The sequence below is a fragment of the Rattus norvegicus genome, chromosome X (genome assembly GCF_021556685.1).
Source record: "Rattus norvegicus strain SHRSP/BbbUtx chromosome X, alternate assembly SHRSP_T2T, whole genome shotgun sequence".
Classification (NCBI taxonomy): domain Eukaryota; kingdom Metazoa; phylum Chordata; class Mammalia; order Rodentia; family Muridae; genus Rattus; species Rattus norvegicus.
Genome location: NC_141554.1, coordinates 41,378,277 through 41,405,547, shown reverse-complemented (window position 1 = coordinate 41,405,547; position 27,271 = coordinate 41,378,277). Strand labels below are relative to the sequence as shown.

At 41.4% G+C, this 27,271-nt stretch overlaps 1 protein-coding gene across 2 annotated transcripts in view; it reads right to left on the bottom strand.

Moving 5' to 3' along the window:
* Cdkl5 (cyclin-dependent kinase-like 5) overlaps positions 1–16,367 on the bottom strand; it is a 223,980-nt gene extending 207,613 nt beyond the window's left edge. Inside the window, exon 1 of one of the 2 annotated variants that reach the window (NM_001421533.1) lies at positions 16,279–16,367. The gene's annotated coding sequence lies outside the window, so the exon portion shown is untranslated. The remainder of the gene's footprint in view (positions 1–16,278) is intronic. The other variant, XM_087598823.1, reaches the window with a different exon arrangement.
* Between the last annotated feature and the right edge of the window lie 10,904 nt (positions 16,368–27,271).

Sequence of the window (27,271 nt, the reverse complement as noted above, 5' to 3'; positions counted from 1 at the left end):
ATAATTCAAGAAAAGGAAGATAAACCACAAAAACTGTAATAAATCACATACTCCTACTTTGTTACCACCATTGTTTATTAACACTAAAGACCAAATTCCCCAAGCCCCGCCAGTGCCACTCCTTCAAAACCGGGCCCTGGTGAGATGATGGCCCAGTGATTAGGAGAGCACTTACTGCTCCTGCAAAGCACCTGGGTAGGGTTCCCAGGACAGACATGACAGTTCACAATGGCCTAGAATTCCACTTCCAAGAGATCTGACATACTCTGCTGACCTCCACTGGCTCCTGCATGCACACTATACATATAACTCACATGGGCACACACGTATACACATAAATTTTCTTTAAATCCGTATTTTTTAAAAGGCAAACCCCTCTATTGACAAGATTTACAGGTTATTAATTCAGTATGATCACCATTAGACAATGCTCACAATGTGTCCGCGTCTTTATTATGTAATGTACCTGTCAAAATTAGGTCCCAACCCTGTATCCCAGTAAGAGAGGCTGGGGGCACACATTTTCCAGTAAAGTGGGGGGGGGGCATAGATTAATTCAAAGGTAGAAAGGATGCTTAAAACTACTAGACAAGCCAAAAGTGGCAGAAGCCAAGAAGCCATCTACCTAATTTATATCATGGCAAATTAATTCTTTGGTTAACTTACTACACTCCCAGAAGGGCTTTATGTGACAGTGTTTATTTTACCTCAGTGTGGTAACACATTTCAAGCTAGCGTCTGAAAGCCCTGAGTAGTACCCTAGCGGTGTGTGAAGGCACTCGATAGATAAGCAACATGTTCCAAAAAGGACAGTTTTGCTTGATGGTAGAGGAGGAGGAAGGGGAAGGTAAAGGATGAGAAAGGCAGAGGAAGGAGGGAAGGAGAGAAGGAGAGAGAGAGAGATGAAGTCAGAGAGAGATTATTATGAACAAGGACTCTGCAATTACATTAACTAGTAGAATAAATCATGAAAAAGTCCATTTCGCCTTTGGCCTTCTCATCTACTATATTATTTTTTTGAATTGTGTAAGGGGTTCTTTTTTAATGTATAAAATTATTTATTGTATTACATCAATAAATTGTTATTTAAGGGGTTTGATTCCTTTGCTGTCCACCCAAGTCACCTGAGAATACTATCTTATGTTTTTTATTCACTTTACATCCCTATCACGGTCCTGCCTCCACTAGCTCCCTCCATGTTCAAGCATCCGCTGTACGATTAACTCTGGCAGAAAAGTTTGTAGCTCCCCATAGGGAGCCATCAGCACCTATTCATGAACCACAGGCCGAACTGAAAGGGAAATTCACTAGATAGGTACCTAATATAGGGAAACACCCAACAAGAAGGTACTGGCATGAGACTCCCATTTTTTGTAGCAGAAAAGGGACACCTTTCACAGGAGAAATGTCTACTAAGGATTTCCTGTGTGCCACATGCTGAGCCTACAGCATGCCATCACAGTTTACAGCTCAAAACAAATACCATGTACGCGTCCATTCTCCTAAGCCCCACCACTATTAAACTACTAATTTTGATAGTCATACACTCGTATGGGTTATAATGAAAGAAAACCAAAATCCTGGGACAATGTGAGGCAATACATGAATTCACAACTTTGTTATTGTTATTTTTTACAATTCTCCTAGGTTTACATGCTTCTTTGTAGAGCCATGTCTGGAATATGCCGTCCTAAGAGCCCTTCCTTTTACCTGACATTTCTAGGCGTCTCTTAGCGTTCGTTTCGCGCACTCTCAAACCATTCTTTGCCTTAAGTCTGGCCCAGCCACTTGAATCCTGCTTTCCCATGTGAATGCGCTATTACCCACTGCTTCAGTCCTGCATTTTGGCCTCTTCTGCTGGCTTACAGAGCATCGCCGTTGCTTATATTGATGGCAACATTCTCTCAATTGCCTGACAAACAACAATGATACCCGACTAATCAAACTTACCCCAGCACAAGGTCAGCCAAGAAAGCATCAACCAACACTGCATACACAGAGCCAGACAGACTTCAAAACACACCTCAAAATCAAGGGCCTTAACTCTGGAGACTAGAGAAATCACTAGGACAAAAAAAAAACATTGGCTTCAGGCTCTTAATTTGGAAAAGAGGCAATTATTTTCAAGTACATACCCTGGCCTGGGCAAAACTGAAAAAGATATTGACATGAACCATTTTCCACCGTGAAATGGAGCAAGGGAGGGACACTACTCAAGGAGGGAGGAAGGGAGGGAGGGAAGGAAGACAGGCAGGCAAACTGCACAGGTACAGGACAGTTCAACGAAGCCTAAGAAACGATGCTGAAAGTAAGCTAAATCGTGGAAGAAGGTGATGATGCTGTGGTTATTCTTTCCATATGTAGAGGGGGCAAAAACAGCATTCAATAATACAGGTAGGAGCTAGCAATTCGAAACCAAGGAAGACCCGAACCTCACGCGCTCAGTGAAGCAAACAATTTTTTTGCATGGTGTCTGCCAAGGTGGCACACATCTCTAATTCAAAATAACTCTCTCCTAAAAGCAAGGCTACTTGAGACTTGGCCTAAAAAAATCTCCTAAACATGTTAGAATGCTTACTGAAGGAGAATGAAATAATCTGGATATTCAAAATAGGTACCTCTGCAGAGCATGAGCACACGTAAGTTAATCTGAACACAAAAAGTCTGACACATGGGAAGGATGGTTAAGTGGGTTAAGAGCATAAAGCCTAAGTTCAGATACCCAACACTTGTGTAAAAAAGCCCGGTGTGGCCCTTCATGTTCCTAGCTTCCTTGTTGCCGGGAATCTGGGATGAGACAAGAGGTTTGGTTTAAGGGTACTGGCCAGCCACCCAAGGTTAAGGTAGAGCATGGCAGAGCAGGATTCCAGACACTCTCCTCTGGCTTATATTATATAGTAACATATGTGTATACACGGAGGAAGTAAAGAAGAATAAAAGTCTGACACAGAATAAAATAAACTAAAAGACAAGGTCACAAAAGAAAATACGATATTTGAAATGGTATGCTTCCTGAAGCCTGATGCCCTTAAAAAATATTAGCAAAATTACCTAAAGACATTGTAAGTACACAAAAAAGATTAGAAATCAGGAAAGAAACAGCATACATGTTGAGAAATATTAAGCCAGATCCAAAATGTATTTGGAGAGACAAATGAGTAATTCAAACAAAATGTTGAGGGGTTGGGGATTTAGCTCAGTGGTAAAGCGCTTGCCTAGCAAGCACAAGGCCCTGGGTTCAGTCCCCAGCTCCGAAAAAAAGAAAAAAGAAAAGAAAAAAATGTTGATATCTAATAAAATGTTTTACCAAGACATTAATAACTTCAGTGGATAAATGGGATGAGGAGAACCAGCAGAGTTTTAAGTTTAAATAAGGAAGAGAAAAATGAAACTGTTAGAAACATATTTTAATTCAGTTATAAATAGAAATGACATTACTATATAAGGTTAACAGCATGGTGAAAGAAAAAAAGAATCTTAAGAAAAGTAAAGGAAGTTTCTAAAAAAACAATGAGAAGTGTACCACAGATGACAATCAATCCAGGAAGCAGTTGCAAACATTTTAATGAGATGAGAAGACTATTTTACCTTGCAGAGATTATGAACTTTTTGACAAACTATCAAGATTCCACTAAGCTGAAATTCTTGCCTTGATTGCATCCCTGCATTTCGCAGTGCACGAACTCCTGTTTAAAGTCTCCAATAGTCCTCATGAGATGGGGAAAGCCCAGTGGTGCTACTGAGCTACTACTGACCGCTGCCTTCTTCTGCTCTCTTTGTCTCTCCTCCTTTCTAGCCAATTTAGAATTCTTCCTTCTTAAGATTACTTGTAATTCGTATACAACAGTGCTAGAGAGATGGCACCACAGCTAAGGGCACGTGATCTTGCAGAAGACCTGGATTTCATTCCTAGTACCAACATGGTGGCTCAAACCCATCTGTAACTCCAGTTCCACGGGATCTGACATCCTCTTCTAACCTCTGCTGGCATCAGGCAGACATGTGGTGGATACACATACATACAGGCCTAAAACAAGCATACATAGAAAATAAACCCAACAAAAAAATAGCATACGGGGTTGGGGATTTAGCTCAGTGGTAGAGCGCTTGCCTAGCAAGCGCAAGGCCCTGGGTTCGGTCCCCAGCTCCAAAAAAAAAAAAAAAAAAAGAAAGAAAGAAAGAAAGAAAGAAAGAAATAAAGAAAGAAAGAGAGAAAGAAAGAAAGAGAGAAAGAAAGAATGAAAGAAAGAAAATAGCATACAAGGTCATTAGAGAGAGCATTCCAGCATCTTCTTTTGACATGATTTTAATTTAATTTTAATTATATACAAGCAGGGGTGTGCATATGAGTGCCCAAGATTCCAGAAGAGAGGATGTGATCCCCTGGAATGTTGTTGTTGTGAACCACCTGACATGGATGCTGGGAACTGGACTTGAGCAGTATGTACCCTTCCCCATTGAACCATCTCTCCAGTCCCTCATTTTATGGCATTTTTAAAGCAATGTGCTCTTTTAAAGTATATTCTCTTCTCCCTTTATCTTCCCTCCTCCCCTCCCTGTCTCTCTACATTTCCTGAACTCTCCTTACAGGTGTCATGTCACATGTGTCTTTTGTTTTCCATGACCCACTCCTTGGCACCTCTTTTTATCTCCCGGTCTCCTTTCTAGTTTTACCCATTTAACGATTATACACATGCATGCATGCATGCAACCACACACACACACACACACACACACACACACACACACTAGGATTCAAAGGTCTTGTTTCTCACAAGCCTCTAACTCCCACCTTGCCTCAGGGCATTTGCACCCATTCTTTTGGAAAACTTATTTCCAATTAAAGCAATCCTTCTTATCCTCAAAATTCACTGAAAGGTTACCACAAGGTGGCCTTCCCATCAACTCACAGGACAGATTATCCACCCTAACCATGTTATTTGTTCCCACAGGTGACTTCCTCCCTCCTCTGTCTCCATCTCAATACTAAACTCTTAATTAGAGGGCAGAGTTACAGTAGTTATTCATTAAGTATTTGTTAAATGAAGCAAAAACAGATCTCAGGATGTAAGATAGGTTGTTCTATAAAGAACCGATGCAGTATGAAATTCCAATTTGCACAAAATTAACATTTGCTTATGTCAATCAATTTTGATAAGGACAATTAAGAACAGCCTTTTCAGTGACGATCCCTTGAGACGCCCACACCTTTGCTTGGGCATATCTTAATTTTTCTATTACCCTTTCGATTAACCACATATATGTCTTTCTGTTAACCATTCCTCTACACGCCTGCCACCCACCACCACAACCACAATCATGATAACTACCATAACACAAATCTATGTTTAAAAATACATTTAGGTGTGGGAGAACAGCTCAGTAGTTAAGAGCACTAGCTACTTCCCGAGGACCTGGGTGCAAATCCCAGCATGCACATGACAGCTGGTAACCATCTGCAAATCCAGTTGCAGGGGATCTGGCATCCTTTTCTGATCTCCAGAAACATGCATGCAGTGCACACACATGCCAGTAAATAAAACAACCATACTCATAAAAATAAATCCTTTCTAAGAAACTTCAACTCTGCATCAAAAGAAAATAAAGAAAACCTCTTTTGCGTAGGCATTGTACAACTTGCCGCTTGAATTTAGTTGTAATATTATTAAGGATTGTTGAGATCTGTTTAAAGTCTGTATGTCCCACAGGAATCTGATGAGCCAGGGTGGAGTATCTGGGAATGTGGATCAATTCTAGGGTATTCTCTTCTGAACCAACTCTGACAATCGCCTTCAGATTCTGATTCTCAGGAAACTAGTTTCTATGGCCAACATGAGGGTGATTCAGCAAATCCAATTGAAGACGTTTTCTTCAGCAATCATTTATCACCATTCTATGGAGGATGGGTGTATTCATATGTACATGTTTTTATGTGTACATGTGTGTACTTGAGTAGTCACATTTGTATGGAAACCAGAGGTCAATATGGGGTGACTTTCTCTACCATTCTGCAAAGTCTCTCAATGAATTTCGAGACACTGATTCAACCAGACTAACTGGCCCACAAACATCTGGGATTGACCTGTCTCCACCCCAACACCACCACTGGGGTTACAGTGTGTGTTTGCCACCTCCACTCTTCATTAAATGAATTTTATTTTAATCTCACTCAGAAGGGGAAATAAAACAGACCTTGGAGGTGGATGGATGGCAGCAATGGGGTGGGAGAGAGAATGGGGAGGGGAGCAGGGGTGGAGATCACATATGAGGAAAGGGGAGTTGAGAAGGCTGGGAGAGAGAAGGGATCCCAATCAGTGGGGGACATCTCTAGGATGAGACTGAGATATGAGAGAGAGAAGGATCCTGGGAGCTTATTGGGGTGTCGATAATTGAGACTCCTAGCAGCTGGGGATATAGAGTCTGATGTGGCCATCTCCTTTAGCCAGGCATGATTTCTAGTGGAAGGAGAAAGACACCAAACCATCCACAAACCTTCAACCCCAAATCTGTCCTGCCTACAAGATGCGCAGGGATAAAGAAGGAGCAGAGATTGAGGGAACAGCCAACCAGTGATTGGCCCAACTTGAGACCCATAGCTTGGGAGAGACTCTATTAATGATGCTTTGCTATGCCTGCAAACAAGAGCCTAGCATAACTGTCCTCTGAGAGGCTTCATCCAGCAGCTGACCAAAACAGATACAGACACTCACGGCCAAACATCAGGTGGAGTTCAGAGAGGCTGGTGGAAGAGTGGGAGGAAGGATTGTGAAGCCAGAGAGGTCAAAGACACCGAAAGAAGACCGACAGAGTAAACTAACCTGGGCCAATAGGAGCTTGCAGTGACTGAACCAGGAACCAAAGAGTGTGCAGGGGCTGACCCGAGGCCCCGTACACATATGTAACAGATGTGCATCATGGTTTCCATGTGGGTCCCCTATTAGAGCAAGGACTTGACTCTATTGCCTCCCTTTGGATCCCCTTCTAATTGGGTGCCTTGTTGGGCCTCAGTGGGAGAGGACGCTCTTGATGTGCCAGGATTAGTTTCTATTATCTCAAAGGAGAAGGGGAGAGGAGAATGGAGGAGGGACCATGAGGGTGGAACTGGGAGGAGAGGAGGGAGGAGACCGCAATCATGATGTAAAGTGAACAAATACAGGGAAAAAAGAAAAACAGATTTTTTTCACACAATATATTCTGCTTACAGTCTCCTCTCCTGAAGCTGCTCCTCAACCCTAAACCACTCCACACCTTTCTTTCTCTCATGCATTAGAAAACAGGAATATAAAAAATAATAATAAAATAAAATCCAACATAGGGCAAAATAAACAGAAGGGAGCCAAAAAAATCTACATAGTGACACATAGACACATATATTCGAACACACAGAAAACCCCTAAGAACAAAATCAGAAACCAAAAGCCCTGTGCGGTAAAAACAAATAAATACATGCATAAATAAGCCCACACAAAGCATTACGAGAACAGCAACATAATATGATTGAGTTCATCTTTTCTCCCATGAGTGCTAGGGACTGATCTCACATCCTCATGCACACATGGCAAGCATCTTACCAACTAACCCATCTCCCTAGCCCCGTTTATCACATTTACCACCATTTTTTACTTGCCATATCTTCCTATACGTTTAATATGAAACTTAATCTCATTTTTGCCAAGAATCTTTAGACATAATACAAAGATCTGCAACTGCAACTTACCTAAAATAATTTAAGCCAATTATTTTTAAAAAATGAGCTAATGAGATGATTCAGCATGTAAAAGTGCTCTTGGCCAAGTATGCCAACCTAAGTTCAATCCCAGGAACCCACACAGTAGAATGAAGAACCAACCCCTGAAAACTGTCCTTTGACCTCTATTCATTCCATGCACATGTGCATGAATATGCATAGGCACACAGAATATTTATAAAAATTCACGGGGTTGGGGATTTAGCTCAGCGGTAGAGCGCTTGCCTAGCAAGGGCAAGGCCCTGGGTTCGGTCCCCAGCTCCGAAAAAAAGAAAGGAAAAAAAATTCATGTACTACACAGAACATGGGTTCAATTCCCTGCACCTACATTCTAGCTCTGAGGGATCCAATTCCTCTGGCTTTCTCTGGCATCTATACTCATATACTGATATACAAACATACTTACACACACACACACACACACACACACAATTAAAAAGTAAAACATAAATTTTAAAAATGATTTTTTAAAAATGCAAATGTATTTATCCATGTTTTATTAGCTTGCAGAAACCTCTTTCTCTTGCTATCAAAACCCACTATCTTTCTAAAGTCATTGCAATGCTGGAGAAACAGCTCAGTGGTTAAGAATACATGATACTCTTACAGAGGACCCAGGTTCCTTTCCCACCACCTACATCAAGCAACTCACAGCTGCTTGCAACTCTAGTCCGAGGGGATCTGATGCCCTCTGGTGGATTCTGCAGCCACAAATAAGGTACACTCAAGAACTCACATATACAGAAATAAAACAAGCAAGTTATTTCCAGATGTCGCTATTTGATATTAGGCCTCTCTCTCTTAGAAAGGATATAAAATAATAAAAAGGAACATATTCATAACTGTTAAAGATTAGAAACTTTCAAACAGTTATGACTAAATTGACAATAATCTATTAATATTGGACCAGCATTAGTTGTCTAATCTGTTATTACAAATCCAGATACAACCTACCATACAGAGTTAATGATTTACTTGCCTAGCATTTTTAAGGGTCACTTTCCCACAAGAATTGTTTATCTAAAATTTAGGCACAGTTTTTCAATCACTTTCAACTAAACCATTATCCCTTATTATGTAGATCCAAAAGATAACACGTAAGCTATTCTATAAGCACTCCCTACCTAGATCATCAACACACTAGGCAAAGACCAAGATCTCAGAATACAGCAGTTAACTATGCTACATAATTTTGCTTTATTTTCCAGTCCACATAAATGATAACTAAGAAGAAAAATGACACAAGTAGGAAAACCACATCTAAATCTCACCACCATCCAGTCTGAAGCAGCACAGAAAGTAGAAAATATTTGGGTATCTGAATACAATGAAGGCTGTTCTATAGCATGCACAGCAGAGATGATCTGTCTAGGACAATCAGAGCTCAAATAAGAGCTCAAATAGCAAACAGCACAATGGCACTGGCTCAGAATAAAGAAAACCAACAAAACTGAGTTTTCCTCATGCAATAATTGTATGATTTTTCTCTCAATTTATTTTCTATGCATTTCTAATTGATCACTAAGAACGATTTTATTTTATTTGCTTGCTTTACAAAAAGATAAAAGCAGGACTGGTAATGTGACTCATTTGGTAGAATGCTTGCCTGGCTTGTTTGAGGCCCCAGATTTGATCCCCAACAGCACATAAATAGGATGGCACACATCTGTAATTCCAACACTCAGGGAGAAATGGACTTAAAGGCCAGCTTTGGCTGCATAGAGAGTTTCTGATCAGCCTAGGCTACATGAGACCCCTGTCTCCAAACAGAATTAACTAAAATAAAACCACAAATTCGAGGTAACATGTGCCATTTGTGGGATGACTCTTCATATTCTACTAAGAATTGGCTTAGGTAAAAACTTGAAACTGGTCTGAAAGGTGGTTCAGTAAGAAAAGTATTTGCCACTAAGCTTAATGAGCTTAATCCTCAAGTCCCACATAGTGGAAGGAGAGAAATGATTCCTGAAAGTTGCCCTCTGACTTTCACATGCATTTTCACATACTCATACACACACACACACACACACACACACACACACACACACACACACACACACCTCAAATAAATAAAAATGAAACAAAAAGTATGACATATGTAAGAAATTATATTTTAAATACCTCTTTTAAGATATTGCTAGTGTCTGGTGACTAAGAGGCCTAGTTGAAGCAGATAAACAGGGTTTCAAAAACTATGTTTCAAGGAGAAATTGTTTTTAGAATGATTGAAATATTCTGAAAATTGATAGTAGTCACTATAAATCTCCATAAATTTATTAAAGAATTATTAGTATACTTTTTTATGAAATACTTTTGCTGGGGGTGGCAGTGCACATCTTTATTCCCAGGACTAAAGAGGCAAAGGCAGGTGGATCTTTGTGAGTTCAAGGCCAGCTTGTTCTACACAATGAGTTTCAGGCAAGCCAGGGCTACACATTAAGATCATTGTTCAAAAACAAGTGTTAAACTGCATACTGAAAAGCTGTATTTTATATAGGAATCAAAAAATATTTTCAAGGCTCCATCTATACACAACATCTCTCCGATCTGGCCAAAAAGATTTCTGATCCTGAGGCTCTACAATATCCACCATTAAATGACAAAAGTGATTTTGAAAACCAAAGATGGTGTGTTCTTTTTTTCTTCTCTTCTTTCACCGGAACCTGTGAATGTTCTTTCAAACTGATCTTTAACAGTTTGGCTGTCTTGCTTTAAAAATAAAAGGGCTGGCAATGTGGCTCAGCCTGTAAGGATACTAGCTGCCAAGCCTTATCACCTGAGTTCAATCACTGAGCCCCATATGGTGGAGAGAGAGAGAACAGACCCCTGCAAAGTTATACTCTGACATCCACACAAGTGCCATGGAATATGGCTGACCAGCCACACCTACACACCAAATAAACAAATGTAATAAACATGTAAGGAAAAATCATCATCCTTCTCTTCGTCACCACCATCATCATCTACTACCACCACTACAACTACCAAAGTATTAAGTAGAAAACGACCTTAAAAAAAAAAGATAGCATCTTATGGCTGGCTTTAAACTCACTTCAGAGCCTGTTTCCCAAGTGCTAAGATTACAGGCATATGCCACCACACACAGTTTATGAAGGGCTACAACTTGGGGCTTCCTGAAGGCTAGAGATTACAGATCTAGCTACCACCTCCTGTTTATGTGGTGCTAAGGATCCAACCCCAGGGCTTTATGAAAGTTAAACAAGCACTCCACTGAAAGGCCTACAACTCCGCCCCGCAATTCTACTTTCAAGAGAAAATATTTCATTAGAGTTCAAGTTCTATGTGTTAAGATACAAGAATGAAGAAGGCCCAGCGAAATGGCTCAGCAGTTGGGAGGGCTTGCTACTCGGTTCTTCCATAAGGCCAGAGTTCAATTCCCAGCACCAAATCAGGCAGTTCAAAACGTCCTATATAACTTCAGCTCCAGAGTACCTAGACACCCTCTTCTGGTCTCTTGAATATCCACATGTACATACACATAAATTAAAAAATATAAAGAAACAAGAATAATGTACCTCTTTAAAATTTACCACTCAATGTTCTTTTACTTAAGCCATTATAATTACTGAAAAGATATCCATCTGCAAATTATAATAGCTGCCACTTCAAGAGCCAGACCTGGAAGTTCAGGCCTGTAAATTACAGCTATGGGCAGAATTCTTCATCAAGACAGGAAAAGCCTGTTCAAGTCTTGCCTGGGATATAAAAGGTGAGTTCAAGGCCTATCTGGTGGCCCAGTGAGAGCCTTTACTGGGGAAGAAAAGTGGGATTAGGAGGATAGAATTAGGAATATAGCTAGTAGTAGAGTACTAGAATGCGCAATACCCCTAGCAACGCACACCTACAAAGACAAAGCTGAATTCAAAGGGAACCTTCATAATCTTTACTACTATAGTAAATCCAATCAGCCAGTGTAAGGCTATAATGAATATGCAGAAATGTGAAGCAGCAAGTGTTTAACTAGAAACAATTATCTCATTTTGACATACATGATTGAAACAATTATCTCATTTTGGACATACATGATTATATGTACAATTTTCATTTACGAAGGAGTCAAACCAATGAAGCTGTACTTGTAAAAATCTATGCTTTCTGGTTGTCCTAACCAGCAGTCTCAATGGATCTAGTCCAATCTGTCATGTCACAGAAGTCCAAGCAGCCTTGCCAATGAGGCCCATCAATCCAGGAAGCAAATTTATACCTCCAGGACTCCCCAGGCATAATATAGAAAATGAATTCAAATCAGGCTTTAGGAACCACACTCTTTAAAAAGAAGCAGAAAGCAGGGCTTGGAAAAGCACAATTTCAAGTCAGACCGGTTTGTAAGGCAATTTTGCCTCTTCTGCTGACTAGCTAGCTAATATGTGCAAATTATTTCTGAGCCCATCTGACATGTATATGAGAAATAAGGAACACATCTACCTTGGAAAAAGGCTGTGAGCACACATGAATGCACGTGAATAAATAATTTGCCACAGCATCTGGTATTCAGTAATGGCCAATGGATATAGCATTGTGAAAATTACAGACTATACAAAAGAGAGACTGTACCCAAAAATGTGACTCTGATAGGAACTAGTCCCAAAACAAATGTCTTTAAATAAAAAGGCTTAGGGGTTGGGGATTTAGCTCAGTGGTAGAGCGCTTGCCTAGGAAGCGCAAGGCCCTGGGTTCGGTCCCCAGCTCCGAAAAAAAGAACCAAAAAAAAAAAAAAAAGGCTTAATTCAAAGCATTGACAACAAATTTCCAAGAGCCTGGTCCTTCTAATCCTATATATAATTTTCTGTTGATTCCCAAATCTGGAAGGTAGAAAGTCCTCTGTCTCAGTTTTCATATCCACTGATGGAACTGCTTCCCGAATCCCTATCTCCATTTGAAGGCATGAATAAACTCAAATGAGAAATGACACCTGACCTTTGAATAACTCACTAATGTATACACTGCCCCATATAAAGAAAATTTTCTAAAAATATATCAAAATAGTAAATCTAGAGCAAACATAGTAGCTCATTCTGCTAATCCCAGCACTTGGGAAGCTGAGGCTGGAGGATTGCCACAAGTTCCAAGTTACCTTGGGATACATTGTTAGTTCCGAGAAAGCCTAAATTAAAATGAGACCCTATTTCAAAAACAAACAAATAAACAAAAACAAAAATAAAAATCCAAATACTAAAATTGTAAAATATCCAACAAAATGAAAAAAAAAAAAACCAAAAAGGAAAGATTTTAAGATGGAAAGCATCATGGATCCTTGTACCGAGAGCTTAAATGCAGACTACCATCCCACTCTCCTCTGGTGCAAGTGAGTCAATTCAAGGCCCGTGTAACTCTGCCTCTGAGTTACAGCTCCAGTTCTAAGTGCTATAACCTTGCGTTATTTTCTTAAGTTGAAATATGTGGCCCACCTGATCCAATTATCAGATGGTGAACAACCTTTGACATTTTATCTTCTCCTATGTCAAGGAATTTGATGTCAAAAATAAAACTTTAAAACCTAAAATTATGTGATTCTGAGTAAACGGTCCTTTCTAATCAGAAAACAACTAACTATTTCAAATCTTGCTGGCTTTGTACTGAAGGGTTATATAAAAGAGCTCCCTCCTGTTTCGGATCTATGCAAGTGGATTGCATTGTTCATTTTAAACAAGTCATGTCACTATTTGACATCAGTCTGTTATACTAGAGTATCAGACTCTCACACTAACTGCCAAAAATAAAACTTCATATTAGCACACCTTCAAAGAGCCAAACGTTGAAATCCTATTAAAATAAAGGAGATAGTCACCAATACTGTCAAAATGGAAGAAGAAAAAGAGAGAGAAGTGTTAACATAAGAAAATATTCCCCTGCTCAATTCTTTACACATTTCCCACACGCTTCTTTCTCAGCTATAGCTCAATGTTCTATTATAAAGTAAACTGGAATGTAAATCATCCCGAAAAGCTAACTTCCTGCAAGAGGAGCTGCTGTCATTTTCAACAATGCAACTATGGCTGGGAATCTCCCATAGCTTCCTAGCCACTGTGGAGAAACAGGTTGGGGGAAGATGCATACTTAGAGGAATTTCTCCACCTCTCTATTGAAGGTTTGTACTGTAAGAACACTACACCTTCAAAACAGAAAATGCCATAGAAAGTCCGGTTCTTCTCAAATGTAGACTCTGGAGCAGAATAAATTTAATTCGAAATCTCACCATCAGGCAACCTTCTATTACTCATTTATGAGGTGGCCCCGCAATTTCTCTCAATGGAAACCTTTCCAAAAAAAAAAAAAAAAACCCTCAGGGAGCATACATGTCTCATTTAAGTAACTTCAAGAATATACCATGGTAGATTTAGTTAGGACCCTGACATAAACAACAAAATCAAAGCCCTGACTGGGGGTGCTTAAGAAGTCAATAAGTCATTAATATAAGATTAAGCAAGCGTTGATAAAAGTAATGCGCTCTGGGGAAGAAATTTTATTTCTGAATATTTTTCTAATATACCAAGTTCTTTTTATTATAAAAAGGAACAGGCTTAGGAGCGCTGATAAATCCACACAATGAGGACAATACGCTGTTTCTATTTCTACCTAACAAATGAACCACTGCACCATGTTTAAAAGGCAAGCCAATTCAAAGGAATTTGATGCCCTTTCCAAAAGAGAAGCCCTCTTCCCAAGTACTCAGAAATGGCGGCGGATTATTAAACACTCTTGGAATGGTTAACTTTATTTAGCATGCCTCTTTTGGAGTTCTATTCTTTAATGCAGCCAAATGGTATTTTTCTCCCTAATTAGGTTCCCCTGTACTTGTACAAAGCCCAGCACAACACAGTGTTGGTGGCTTTAGTTTTACAGCTTCTCTCTTCTGGCTCCTTCTCCCCTCACCTACCCTCCTAACCCACCCCATCCCACCACCCAAAAAAGATTTCCTTTCCAAATGTTCTCCTCTCTGCATTTGTCAACAGAAACACCCACTGGTGGTGTCAAACTGGTAATACTGCTGCAGGCTTCCTTACTCCCATTCCAGCATCAACGCCAAAAATGCTCCAACCTAAAATAGTACTTTTAATAAGGAAAAGGCTTGCTAGGTACTTAAATTCCATATTCTCGGAAAGATGAAGGTCTTTTATGTTTTTATTATTAATGAATCCTAGTTGGGTTGTTAAATGTAAGATTATACTCCCCCTTTCAGCATCAGATATACAGGGATAAGAAAACACACCCTTTTTGCATTTTATGAAGATATTTTCATACACTTAAAGGAATTAAAAAACGAATTTGCATCTAAATGTTATGCAGTCTGTAATTCCAAAGTGTCTCAGTAAAAATGTCTTTTTTGTAACCCTACAGCAAGAAACAAACAAGCTGGAAGTGTTCCAGCAGATGTTACCTAAAACCCTAATCCTATATTCTATACATATTTATGCCTCCTTTTTTCAGTCAAATGCTCTCAGACAAATTAATTTGTGTAATCTTTTATACTGCCTACATAACCATTACGTTCAAACAAGCCTAAATCAGATGCGCGGAAAGAAATTATTCTGTATCAATACTTTCTAAAATCAGCTTAAATTTCAGCCAATTAAAAATAATTGTGTTAACAGAATACTGATCTGCAACTATTTAAATATCACGGCATCCTTCTAGTCTGTCTGTAGATACTAAGGTCAGGCTTTTCTTATCCAGGCATCTGTGCCATGCCTAACTCAAGTGAAGCGAAAAAACAAAACCCCCAAGAAAGATCTGCTTTTACACTGAAATATGCCCAGGTTATTTTTTACCCCAACGTGGGCACAAAAAAAAAAAAAAAAATCGTGTCAGTGCGAAAAGGACCTGTTCGTTCTGGCAGATGGTTCCAAACCCCAGGATTCAATTTCTATGAAGGTCCAAAGGGTAAGAAGGTCTGAGAAGAGGTCGATTTCTGCTTCTCTGCCAGCATGCCAGCCGTGAACTTCACAGTAACGCCTGAAACTTGTCCTGTGGAAGGTGGCAGAAACCTGCCGGGCTGCAGGCGGGGCGCTCGCCCACCCTCGGGGCAGCCAAGGTCAGAAGGACCGGGACTGCGAGTCAAAGCTGCCTGCGGGTCCCGGGCTCTCTGGGAACTTGGGCGGGGGCTTCGGGGCCCCTCCTTGGCGCTAGCAGAAAAGGGCTTCCCTCGCCACAAGCCCGGAGAGCCCTGGCCACGGGGGCGGCGGGGTGGGGACACCGCAGACCTGCAGCGAGGGGGAGCCCCGCGGGGTCCGACCGCGACCTACCGTAAGTCTAGCACAACCCCCTCTGTCTTTTGGTACCAAAAATTCCAGCCCCAGCCCTTCCGGGAAGACCCTAGAGACTCGTGGTGGATCGCCGAGGGAGACTCCAGCTTGGGACGCCCTCAACGCGTCTCCCCGTTGTGCAGGGACCGGCGCTGCTACCCCTTCTGTCACCCTCCTAAGTGGACCGACTGTGTTCCCTCTTTAAAGGCAAGCTAGTGGACACACGGCCAACACGAGACGGCCTGAGGGGCGGACGCAACTACTCACCCTACTGAGTCCCCCACCTCTACCGGGGAAGCCTCCACTCCGGCGGCCGCCGTCACCGCTTTACCTTCTCCCTAGCGGTAGCGACAAGTAATCGAAACCTCCGGCCCCGCCCTCTCGCCGGAGCAAACGCGCAGCCTAATTTGATGATTGCACCGCCCCCGTCTGCCCATTTGACCCAATCGGCAAGCTCCTCTCATTCCGCTAGGTCCCGCCTTATCCCCGCCTACCAAGAGGCGCCAATAAAGAAAAAGCGCTCGTGCTCGAGCTCGTGCTCGCGCGCCCCGCCCACGCCGCTCGTTCTCGAGTCCCCAAAAAATCCTAGAACCAGGATTTCTTGTACTAGCTCCCTACTAAGCGGACGCGCTTATGCGCGCTCGCGATGCTCCTCCTGGAGCACCAGGTTTGGTTGCCCTGCCAGGCCCTAGCAACCTGGACTGCTAGGCTGGGAGGGGCGGGGCTCAAACTGCGAGCTTACGTGGGGAGGGGGAAGTGAGGGAGGAGTAGGATAAGGGGAGGGAGAGATCGTGACTGAGAGAGGGGTGGATGCGGGGGTTGAAGGGGGTGAGGAGGCCCGGGAATCCACCTGTCACTGCGGTAGAAAAAAAAAAGGGGGAATCCTGCCTGCAGCGCAGCTATCCTAGCCTCCCTCTCTGGGGACCAGTGCGCGGAGTGGGTGGAGGGCGGGGAGCACATTTCGGGCGGGAGTCCGGGCGCTGCTTGAAAATAAAGGACGAAGGATGGCTTATCTCGGTCGTAGGTTTAAAAAAATGATAACGAAGTCCATTGCTGCTGCCTAACTGTTGCAGCTGTGCGTGCACGCGCGCGCAAACACATTCATATGCACGTTCATCTCGCAGCCTGCGATTCCCTGGGGTGACTTAAGAGCAAAGAACTGTCAGCCCGAGGATTCCTTACACAGCAGCTGGACGCGTGCAAACCGCGGCAGCCTCGGCTGCAGCAGCAAACCACAACTCTACTCCTGTCCGATGCTGCTCTGTCTTACGCGATTCCCCAGCTGGTAAAAGAAAAAAAAGGAATGAAGTCATCGCCGCACCAGTAGAAATATAAAGATCTTAAGACCCACCGTGAATCAGGTTTCTAGTGAGGATGACTAGTGGATAAGAGAGCAATAGTTCCACTGCACTTTTTTTTTTAACTAAGAAAAGAATAATTTTTTATGAAAGACCTTGCAGACAAATCTATGAAAAAGAGCATGATTTCCACCTTTTAAAAAAGCAGAGAGGAAGAAAAGGTTCTTCTGGGTTTTCGGAAGGAACAGAAAATAAGTAGTGTATAGAGGTCGAAGATGCCACCAACCCCAAAATGATTTTTTTTTTTTTGCAATAGAAAATAGATACGGTGGATAAAATCCATTTACTCTACTCCTGCTTCAATCTGGTAGCTATACAATAGGTTCGTCTACTTGATACCAAGCCAATAAGATTATTCTTTTTTATAACATGGTGACTATTTCATAAGCAATTGAAGGCACCCACTTTCTCAGGAAGCGTATTTGAGAATTTTCCAGGTAGGAGCAGGGAATTAACAGTGAAGGAAAATGGAGTCAGGCTTTGCAGAGGCTCCTGCCTCCTCCAGTTGCAAAATCACAGTGCTGTGACCTCATGCTTCACCCACGTGGAGCCAGAATTCCTGGGATAATCGCTGCATTATCACCCTGTCAGTGCCTTTGTACTAGCAATTTCAGCAGCATTGCCTTGGAGTCAAAGGAAGGATGGTTTCTCTGAACAGACTGAGAAGAAGGTAAGAAAAAAACAGCGACAGAATGACCACAGATGTAAGTTCAATGTCGTTTTAAGTAGCCGAATGAGATATTTTCCACTGAGCCATACCATGGGCAAACACAGCCTTTTGCTTTGATCTGGTTTTCAGCACTGGTTTATTGAAGCCACATCCAGTGCAGTTAATTCCCTTTTTGAGAGAAGACTAGACATTCTAAGAGCTTTAAAGAAATATCATGCTGTTATTTACCTGAGGTCCTTTCTTCTGTAAAAAGAGCAATAATAGTTCCCTGCAAATGCCCACTCTGCTAATAATTCTACAGATATTTAGGGCTGACCGAGAAAATATAGGCTGCCTCCATAAATTTGAGTTTTGCATAAACAAATAATAACTTATAATACATGTGTTGTATCCAAATACATTCACGACAAGGGTAGAAGACTGATTAAGTCTTTTAATCACTGTCCAAAAAGAATTTTATGCAATGACCTTCTGGGCAAACTAAATAAATCTGTAGCATTTGTAGAAAGAGATCCGCATACTGAAAATGAGTTGCTATTTATGTGAAATTCACATTTAACTGGGTCTCCTCTGCTTTTATTTACTACTTTGCACAACCTGATAGTGTCACACACATGATCTCTAATCCTCATGTGTCTCAGCAAGAGTCTCACCACTTTCGGATGGAGAAGCAACTTCAGAGCCTCTTCAGCATCTATTTGCTCCCTCTCTCCTAATGGAACCCCCCACTGTTTTCAGATATCCAGACCCTTCACGTATCAAGAGGCTGAGTCTAAATTAGTCTCAGTCAGTCATATGTAGCTTGATTAGACTGAAAGAAAAAGCTTAGCATCCCATGGTTTAAAAAAAAAAAAAGATTTCCCCCTCTATACCTTCTGGAAGAAACAGGAAGTTAAATGCCCCAAATGCTAGAAGCAGCCACTTTGTAACTGAGAAGAAAGACAGCCTTAAGTCAAAAGCCTACCAACTAACTAAAGTTTTTAAAAGACAGAAAGGGAAAAGAACAAGTGGGTTCTTGACAACCATCTGAATCTTAACTTCATGATACAACCCGGGCCCTTGGCAAGGCAGAAGAATCAACCTGATGAATGAATTGGTAGTACTTGTAGGCAGATAAGAGCATCAGTGATTGTTTTGCCCTGTTCAGAGCTCAAATCAAGCCAAGTCTTACATGGCTTCATTCAAAGTTCATGACACATGAAAACAAATGAACAAGAGAGAGGTAGGGAGGGAGAGGGAGAGGGAAAGGAAGAGGGAGAGGGGGAGGGGGAGAGGGAGAGGGAGAGAGAGAGAGAGAGAGAGAGAGAGAGAGAGAGAGAGAGAGAGAGAATTAGGATGTGGTAGCACATCTTTGCAGTGCCAGCACTTGAAAGGCAGAAGCAGGAGGATCACAGCAATTTCAAGGTCACTCACATTTACAGGACAAGGTCCAGGCCAGCCATGGCTACCTAAGTGAAACCTTTTCTCAACAAACAAAGTAAAAGCTAAAAATAAAGTTTATGCTATTTGAGAAGATGCCATTTTACAAAATTCAAGTCCAGTGCTTTACTTGAAGCTTTTAAAATCTCTATTTTTGTTCTTCAGGCAGTGGATTTAGCCACAAATAGTGTCGAAGGAACGTGAGTGTCTTCCTTAACACTCTGATATTCTTCTTAAACTGTGGTCCTGTCTTCAAAAAATGAAAAATAAAAAAGCCAAGAAGTAACTTTCCTCTGAGAAGCCCACGTTCATGATTCAGGGTGTGCCTTCTTCCTTCCTTCCTTTCTTTCTTTCTTTCTTTCTTTCTTTCTTTCTTTCATTCTTTATTTCTTTATTTCTATTAAAGTCTGTGTTTAAATCCATCTTTCATATCTCCTTTGGAGGCTGTGAAGGTGCTTGCTGCTCAAGCACGAGGGTCTAAGTTCATTCCCAGGGCCTACATGAAAAGCCAAGCCTAGTGACAAAGGTTTGCTTGAGGGTTTGTAATCCAGGGCTGGGGAGGCAGATATAACTGGATCCCTGGGCTCAAAAAATAATGCACATCTCCTGATTAACAATACCTCTGGCCTGTACATATGTGGGCACATACATGTACCTACACTTTCGTCTATGCACAGGCAACCATACACACACACACACACACACACACACACACACACACACACACACACACTCCCAAAAAAAATGAATCCCCTTTTAAGAAACTCCAACTCTGTTTCAAAAATAAAACAGACAGGGATGCCTTTAATCACAGAAGTGGCAGAGTCAGGCAGATCTCTAGGCATTTTAAGGCCAGCCTGGACTTCATAGGAAGTTCCAGGATAGCCGGAGCTCTATAGTTAACGCTTGCCTCAAGAAACCAAAACCAAAGTAAAACAGCAACAACAAAAATTGTTTCAGGATATAGCTTTTCTGACCGAGCAATGGTGGTGCATACCTTTATTCCTAGCACTCAGGAGGCAGAGGCAGGTGGATCTCTAGGTTCGAGGCCAGCCTGGTCTACAGACTGAGTTCCAGGACAGCCAGGGATACTCAGAGAAACCCTCTCAATGAAAAAAGATATGGTTTTTCTGACCATACTCTGTGTTAACTACCACCACTATAGACAATGAAAGTTGACAAAACAGTTATCCTAATGTCAGAGGAAGTAAAAATGTTGTCACCTGTTCTAAAATGAAACATGAAAAGTGACCTTGTTGACTTATGCCTATAATACCTTCCCTTATGAGGACTGGGCAGGACTTAATAATTTGAGGCCAACCTGGGCTATAAAGTGAGAGCTTGTCTCAAATAAATAAATATATGTATGTATGTATGTCTGGGTATGTAATGCAGTTTGTGGTACATTTGCCTGGCATATTACTTTGAGGCCAACATAGACTATAGAATGAGAGCTTGTCTCAAATGTATGTATGGGAATGTAATGCAGTTGATAGTGGATTTGTCTGGCATATATGAATCCCTGGGCTGGATGCCGAGCACCAAATAAATTAGGACTGGTGGTGCATACCTGTAATTCCAGCACTCTGGAGGTAAAGGCCAGAGGCTCAGGAGCTTAAGGTCACCCTTGGCTACATAGTTAGTAACAGTCTGCTTGGACTACATTGATCAAAACCAAACAATAAGGAAGGAATAACTGGGGAGAGTGAAAGCGAACCAGAGAATAGAGTATCACCTGAAAGCTACCCCAGCCATAACTATGGAAGGGCGGCTCACCTAAGTTCAAATGCTGGCTTCAATTATGGCCTTGCATGAGTTGCTCAGCTTCCATGTGCCTCAGTTTCCTCTTATATAAAATAAATGTAACATTTGTAGTGCTTACTTCACTGGTAAGTAGGTGACTAGGATGTGGCCTAACAAAAAAAAAATGACCTATTATAGTTAGGACTTCGTAAGCTTTAGTTGTTATTCAGCAGCCTCCATTCTGTGGACTATACATCAATTTGAAGCACTTTTTCCCTGTGATCAATACTTTGAGTCCTATTTTATGAAAAATTTGCCTCTCATGTCCTCTTACATCTTGGCTGATGCTTCTGACTTTTGGGTCTTTTTCAGCTATTAAAAATTAATCCAGTTTAATACTAGAATGCTGCATTTGATCAAAATCCCCAATTCCAGAGGGTAATGAATAAATGTGACATGAATGTAGAAAGAGGAGCTATCTGGAGTTCTCTGAAGGAAGGAAAAGAACCAGCTAAAGGAAGACAGGGCTCATGGTGACAGATGAAGGTGTTGGAGACAGTTGGAGAAGAGGATAAGTTAGAACAAACTGGACACATATAAAAAATGCCGTAATTAGCAAAATCCATTCATTTAAAATCTTTAGGAACCAGAGATATCCCTTACTTGGTGGAATACTTGCCTAGTATGCGCGAAACCTTGCATTTGATTGCTAGCATAGCATAGCACAACTGGAGTATGGTGGCATGCACCTGTAATCTCATTGCTCAAAAATGAAGGCAGGGGGATCAGAAATTTAAGTTTATCCTTGGCTACACATCAAGTGTGAGGTCAGCTTCATAACACAAGATACCCTGTCTCGAAAAAAAAATCAAATATGTGTAAACACTTTTACAATCCCAAATAAGTTACAAAACTCCTCCTTCTCTTGTATCACTGTCACCACCCCACGAGGCTTGTGACCAAAGACAAAAGAAGTGCTCCAGGAGATAGGATAGGCCTTTCCTTTGTATACCAGTTCCTTAGATGATATTTTCAGTTCCCTCACCAAACCTAATGTCTCTTACCATAAAGTTTGTAGGAAGCAGAGGGAAGAAAGATTCATTGGCCTTTATCTTAAGAACACACACAAAAATGACCCAGCTGGTAAAGGCATTGGCTGGGAAGCCTGAATTCAATCCCCAGGATCCACATGGTGGAAGAGCCAATTTCCTCTAGTTACCCTCTGACCTACACACACACACACACACACACACACACACACACACAATGTGTTTAATTAATATAAAAGTAACCCATGAAAACACCTGTACACTTGCTCTCATCTAATAAAATATGGCAAAATTGATGATCACAAGTGGCCCTGATGTAACAGTAGGTCATAAATGGTGTTCCATTTCACTCTCTTTGTTAAGTTGCTCACCATGGGGGAATATGTCATAGGACGTTCAAGATGCCCATGGAGTTAGAGACTGATGACTTTTGTCAGAGGATCTGAGATCAGAGGATCTTGGAAGCAGATGTTCCAATCTGTTTATTCCTTCATGGTCTCTCTCAGTCCTAGCTGATATTCTGATTTCAACCTCATGAAACACCCAGGCCAGAATCATTCCACTAAGCCACTGGAGAATTTGTAACCCTCAGAAACTACAAGATGACACGCATTTGTTGTTTGAAGCCACAGACTTTGTGCTAATTAGCAATGCTACGGTCCTGACCCCTGTAGGTGGTTCAGATCTTCATCTTACAGGTGAGGTTCTAGTAGGCTGCCCAGTCTTACCCACGCAGTAAGCAGTTGAAAGAAGCCCCAGGTGACTGACCCAAGAAGCTGAGCCTGTTAATTATTAGGCCATACCCCAGTGTCAGCCAGTGTCAGTAGAAAGCATATAAATCCTGTTGTGTCCTTTACTCCCAAAACAACTATGCATGGAAGATTCCTTTTGGCCTTTTACAAGTTACCAAACAAAGTCAAATGATAACAATGTGCATAAAGGTGGGTCAGTGGGCTCTTATCCTCTTCTCACTATGAAGCCAAGTCTGGCATAGAACTTTGCATTCTCCTGACTCAACCTCTGGGCTACTGAGATCACAGGCATGTTCCACTATGCCTGAGCATTCTGTTTCATTTCCATTCCATTGCTTGCTTAGCTCAAAGGCATGGTGTCTTAATGAGCATCTTATTAATATCAGTCCCTTACTGGATGTTGATAGTGTAAAGTGATTCCAAATAAGGCCTTTCCCCTGAATATGTATAGGTAAAGTAAAATAGACTATATATAAGATTTTAATTAAAAATGGAAAAACATTTTTAAAACAGCATTTAATTTTTAAAGAAATAAATGAGCTCACAGAATACAAGTGCTAAAAGTAATAAAATGGTTGTGCTTCTCACTTTCTAGATTTAATAACAGATCTGATTCAATGCAGTTTTACAAGCACTTACTATGACATGTTAGAATTCTAGGACAGTTATGTAAAAGCACACAGAATGAGTGGTGCCGGCAATGTAGCTCAGTTGGTAGAATATTTTCTTACTACACACAAAGCCGGTAGTTCAATCTCCAGACGTGTACAAACTGAGCATGGCACCATGCCCCTGTAATTTTAGCCCTCAGGAAGGGGTGAGTACGGGGAAGAATGATCTGAAATTCAAACTCAGTCTCAGCTACATAACAGGTGAAAAGCCATCCTGGATTACACAAAGCAAAACAAAACAAAACCCAACAACATAAAAAAAGTAGCCTGTGAAGTGGTGCACAGATGTACCAGTTTTCAGAGGCAGAGGCAGGAGGACTGTCCATAAGTTCTGAGCCAGCCAGGAAAATCCTTTCTAACCAATAGCAACAAGGAAAAGGGGGAGTATGGATTGAGCTTTATTCGTTTTGAGTTGTTTTCCTGATGCCTAGCATGGGGCATGACAATCAATAAGGATTTGCTGAATTAATCCATTAATTAGCTCATCTGTATTCCCACACATTCACTCCTTATAGGCTCTGTTGACATACACAGAAGGAATCAGGGATCCAGACAATGGGCTGAGAAATAGATGTTAACAGACAGGAAATGTAAAACGAGGATGGACACATTTTGGGGTCATTGCATTTGATGGATTAGAATGAAAAGGTGCAACGCCTGATTTGGGTTGTCAACTTGACACCCCCAGGGCAAAAGGGATAAGCGATTGAATAGTTTACTGAAGACATCTGTGGGGCATTTTCTTGATTGTTAATTGATGGACCAGTTAAGCGCACAGTTCCATTCCTAGGCTGGTGAGCCTAGGCTATCTAAGTGTGAACAGGGGCCTGAAACCAAGCCCAGAAGCAGCATTCCTCCTCAGCCTCTGCCTCAGTTCCTGATTTCAGGTTCCTGCCTGACTTCCCTCCATGATAAACTATTACCTAGAAGTATAAAACAAAGTGCATTCTTTCTTCCTCGTGTCCTTTTTGCTTGCTTTGTTTAGCACAGCAGCAGAGAGCAAACTCTAACAAAAGGTATGAGAGATGTGGAAGGTACCTGAACCTTTGTGCAATTGCCTCAAGTATGATGACAATGGGCTACGGATTGCACAGATGTTCAGTAAAACAGTATCTGCGAGACTGTCTGTAAAAATTTCCCAGCCAAGAGTAGCAACTGGAATCACCAGACTGAGTGAAGAAGGCCAATCCTCCCCCACTGAGAGTGGGGGAATGTCTAATTTGTTGAGGGCCCAGATAAAACACAATGAGAGAGTCAAGGTGAAATTTGCTGTGTCCCTGGTTGGAGCACTCACGTTTTGCCCTCAGATACTGAACCTTAGTCCTGTGGACTGTTACACACAGGCACACATGTGTGCACATACACATGCATGCTCACACACGCACAAACACACACACACACACACACACACACACACACACACACACACACGTTAGCCCTGACTGAATTACACTGCCACTATTCGTGTTTCCCACTATTCTTGTAAATGGCATCAGTCAGACATTCTCAGCTTCCAAATTTGGGTGAACATTTTTTCTACCTATACCCATAACTATACTTTTACTTCTGTTTATCTCAAGAACCCTAGCCACGTGCTTGACTTCACTGACTCTGAAGAGAACATTTTGGCCAACTTTACAGATTGGAAATCCAATGCATGCTCTAAAATGCTTAGAGAAATGAAAAAGAGTGATACTTTTATTCATTTGCCAGACCCTTTTGCTGCTTTGTCCATATCGTTCTTAGAACTACCAAAAGAGAAGTCCAAGGTAGAGCAATCAGAAGATAAAAGGAGGTCAAAGGGATACAAATGGAAAAGGAAGACGTCAAAATATCACTATTTGCAGATTATATGATAGTATACATAAGTAACCCAAAAAGTTCCACCAGAGAACTACTGAGCCTGATAAACAACTTCAGCAAAGTGGCTGGGTATAAAATTAAACTCAAACAAATCAGTAGCCGAGGATAACCAGGCTGAGAAAGAAATTAGGGAAATGACATCCTTTACAATAGCCACAAATAACATAAAATACCTCGGTGTGACTTTAACCAAGCAAGTGAAAGATCTGTATGACAAGAACTTCAATTCTCTGAAGAAAGAAATTGAAGAAGACCTCAGAAGATGGAAAGACCTCCCATGCTCATGGATTGGCAGGATTAATATAGTAAAAATAGGCATTTTGCCAAAGGCAATCTACTGATTCAACACAATCTCCATCAAAATTCCAACTCATAGAGTTAGAAAGAGCAATTTGAAAATTCTTTTTGAATAACAAAAAACCCAGGATAGCAAAAACTATCCTCAACAATAAAAGGACTTCTGGGGGAATCACTATCCCTGAACTCAAGCAGTATTACAGAGCAATAATGATTAAAAAAAAACTGTATGGTACTGGTACAGAGACAGACAGATAGAGCAATGGAATAGAATTGAAGATCCAGAAATGAACCCACACACCTATGGTCACCTGATCTTTGACAAAGGAGCTAAAACCATCCAATGGAAAAAGGATAGCATTTTCAACTAATGGTGCTGGTTCAACTGGAGATCAGCATGTAGAAGAATGCAAATCGATCCACCAGTCAGAATGGCTAAGATCAAAAACTCAGGTATTGGGGTTGGGGATTTAGCTCAGTGGTAGAGCGCTTGCCTAGGAAGCGCAAGGCCCTGGGTTCAGTCCCCAGCTCCGAAAAAAAGAACCAAAAAAAAAAAAAAACCAAAAAAACAACAACAACAACAACAAAAACTCAGGTATCAACTGATACTAGGATGTGGAGGAATACGAACACTCCTCCATTGTTGGTGGGATTGCAGACTGGTACAACCACTCTGGAAATCAGCCTGGATGTTCCTCAGAAAATTGGACATTGAACTACCTCAAGACCCAGCTATACCTCTCTTGGGCATATACCCACAAGATGCCCCAACATATAAAAAAGACACGTGCTCCACTATGTTCATAGCAGCCTTATTTATAATAGCCAGAAGCTGGAAAGAACCCAGATGCCCTTCAACAGAGGAATGGATACAGAACATTTGGTACATCTACACAATGGTGTACTACTCAGCTATCAAAAACAATGACTTCATGAAATTCCTAGAGAAATGGATAGAACTAGAAAATATCATCCTGAGTGAGGTAACCCAATCATAAAGTAACACACGTAGTATGCACTCATTGATAAGTGGATATTAGCCCAAAAGCTCAAATTACACAAGATAAAATCCACAGAACACATGAAGCTCAAGAAGGATGACCAAAGTACGGATGCTTCATGCCTTAAAAGGTGGAACAAAAATATTCATAGTAGGGGACATGGAGACAAAGTTTGGAGCAGAGACTAAAGGAATGGCCATTCAGAACGTGCCTAGCCCCACCTGGGGATCCAGACCGTGTGTGTGTGTGTGTGTGTGTGTGTGTGTGTGTGTGTGTACACACAGCCATCAAAACTAGATAATATTGCCAAGAAGTACATGCTGACAAGAGCCTGATATAGCTGTCTCCTGAGAGGTTAAGTCAGAGCACGTCAAATACAGAGGCGGATTCTAGCTGCCAACCATTGAACTGAGAACGGGACCCCCATTGGAGGAATT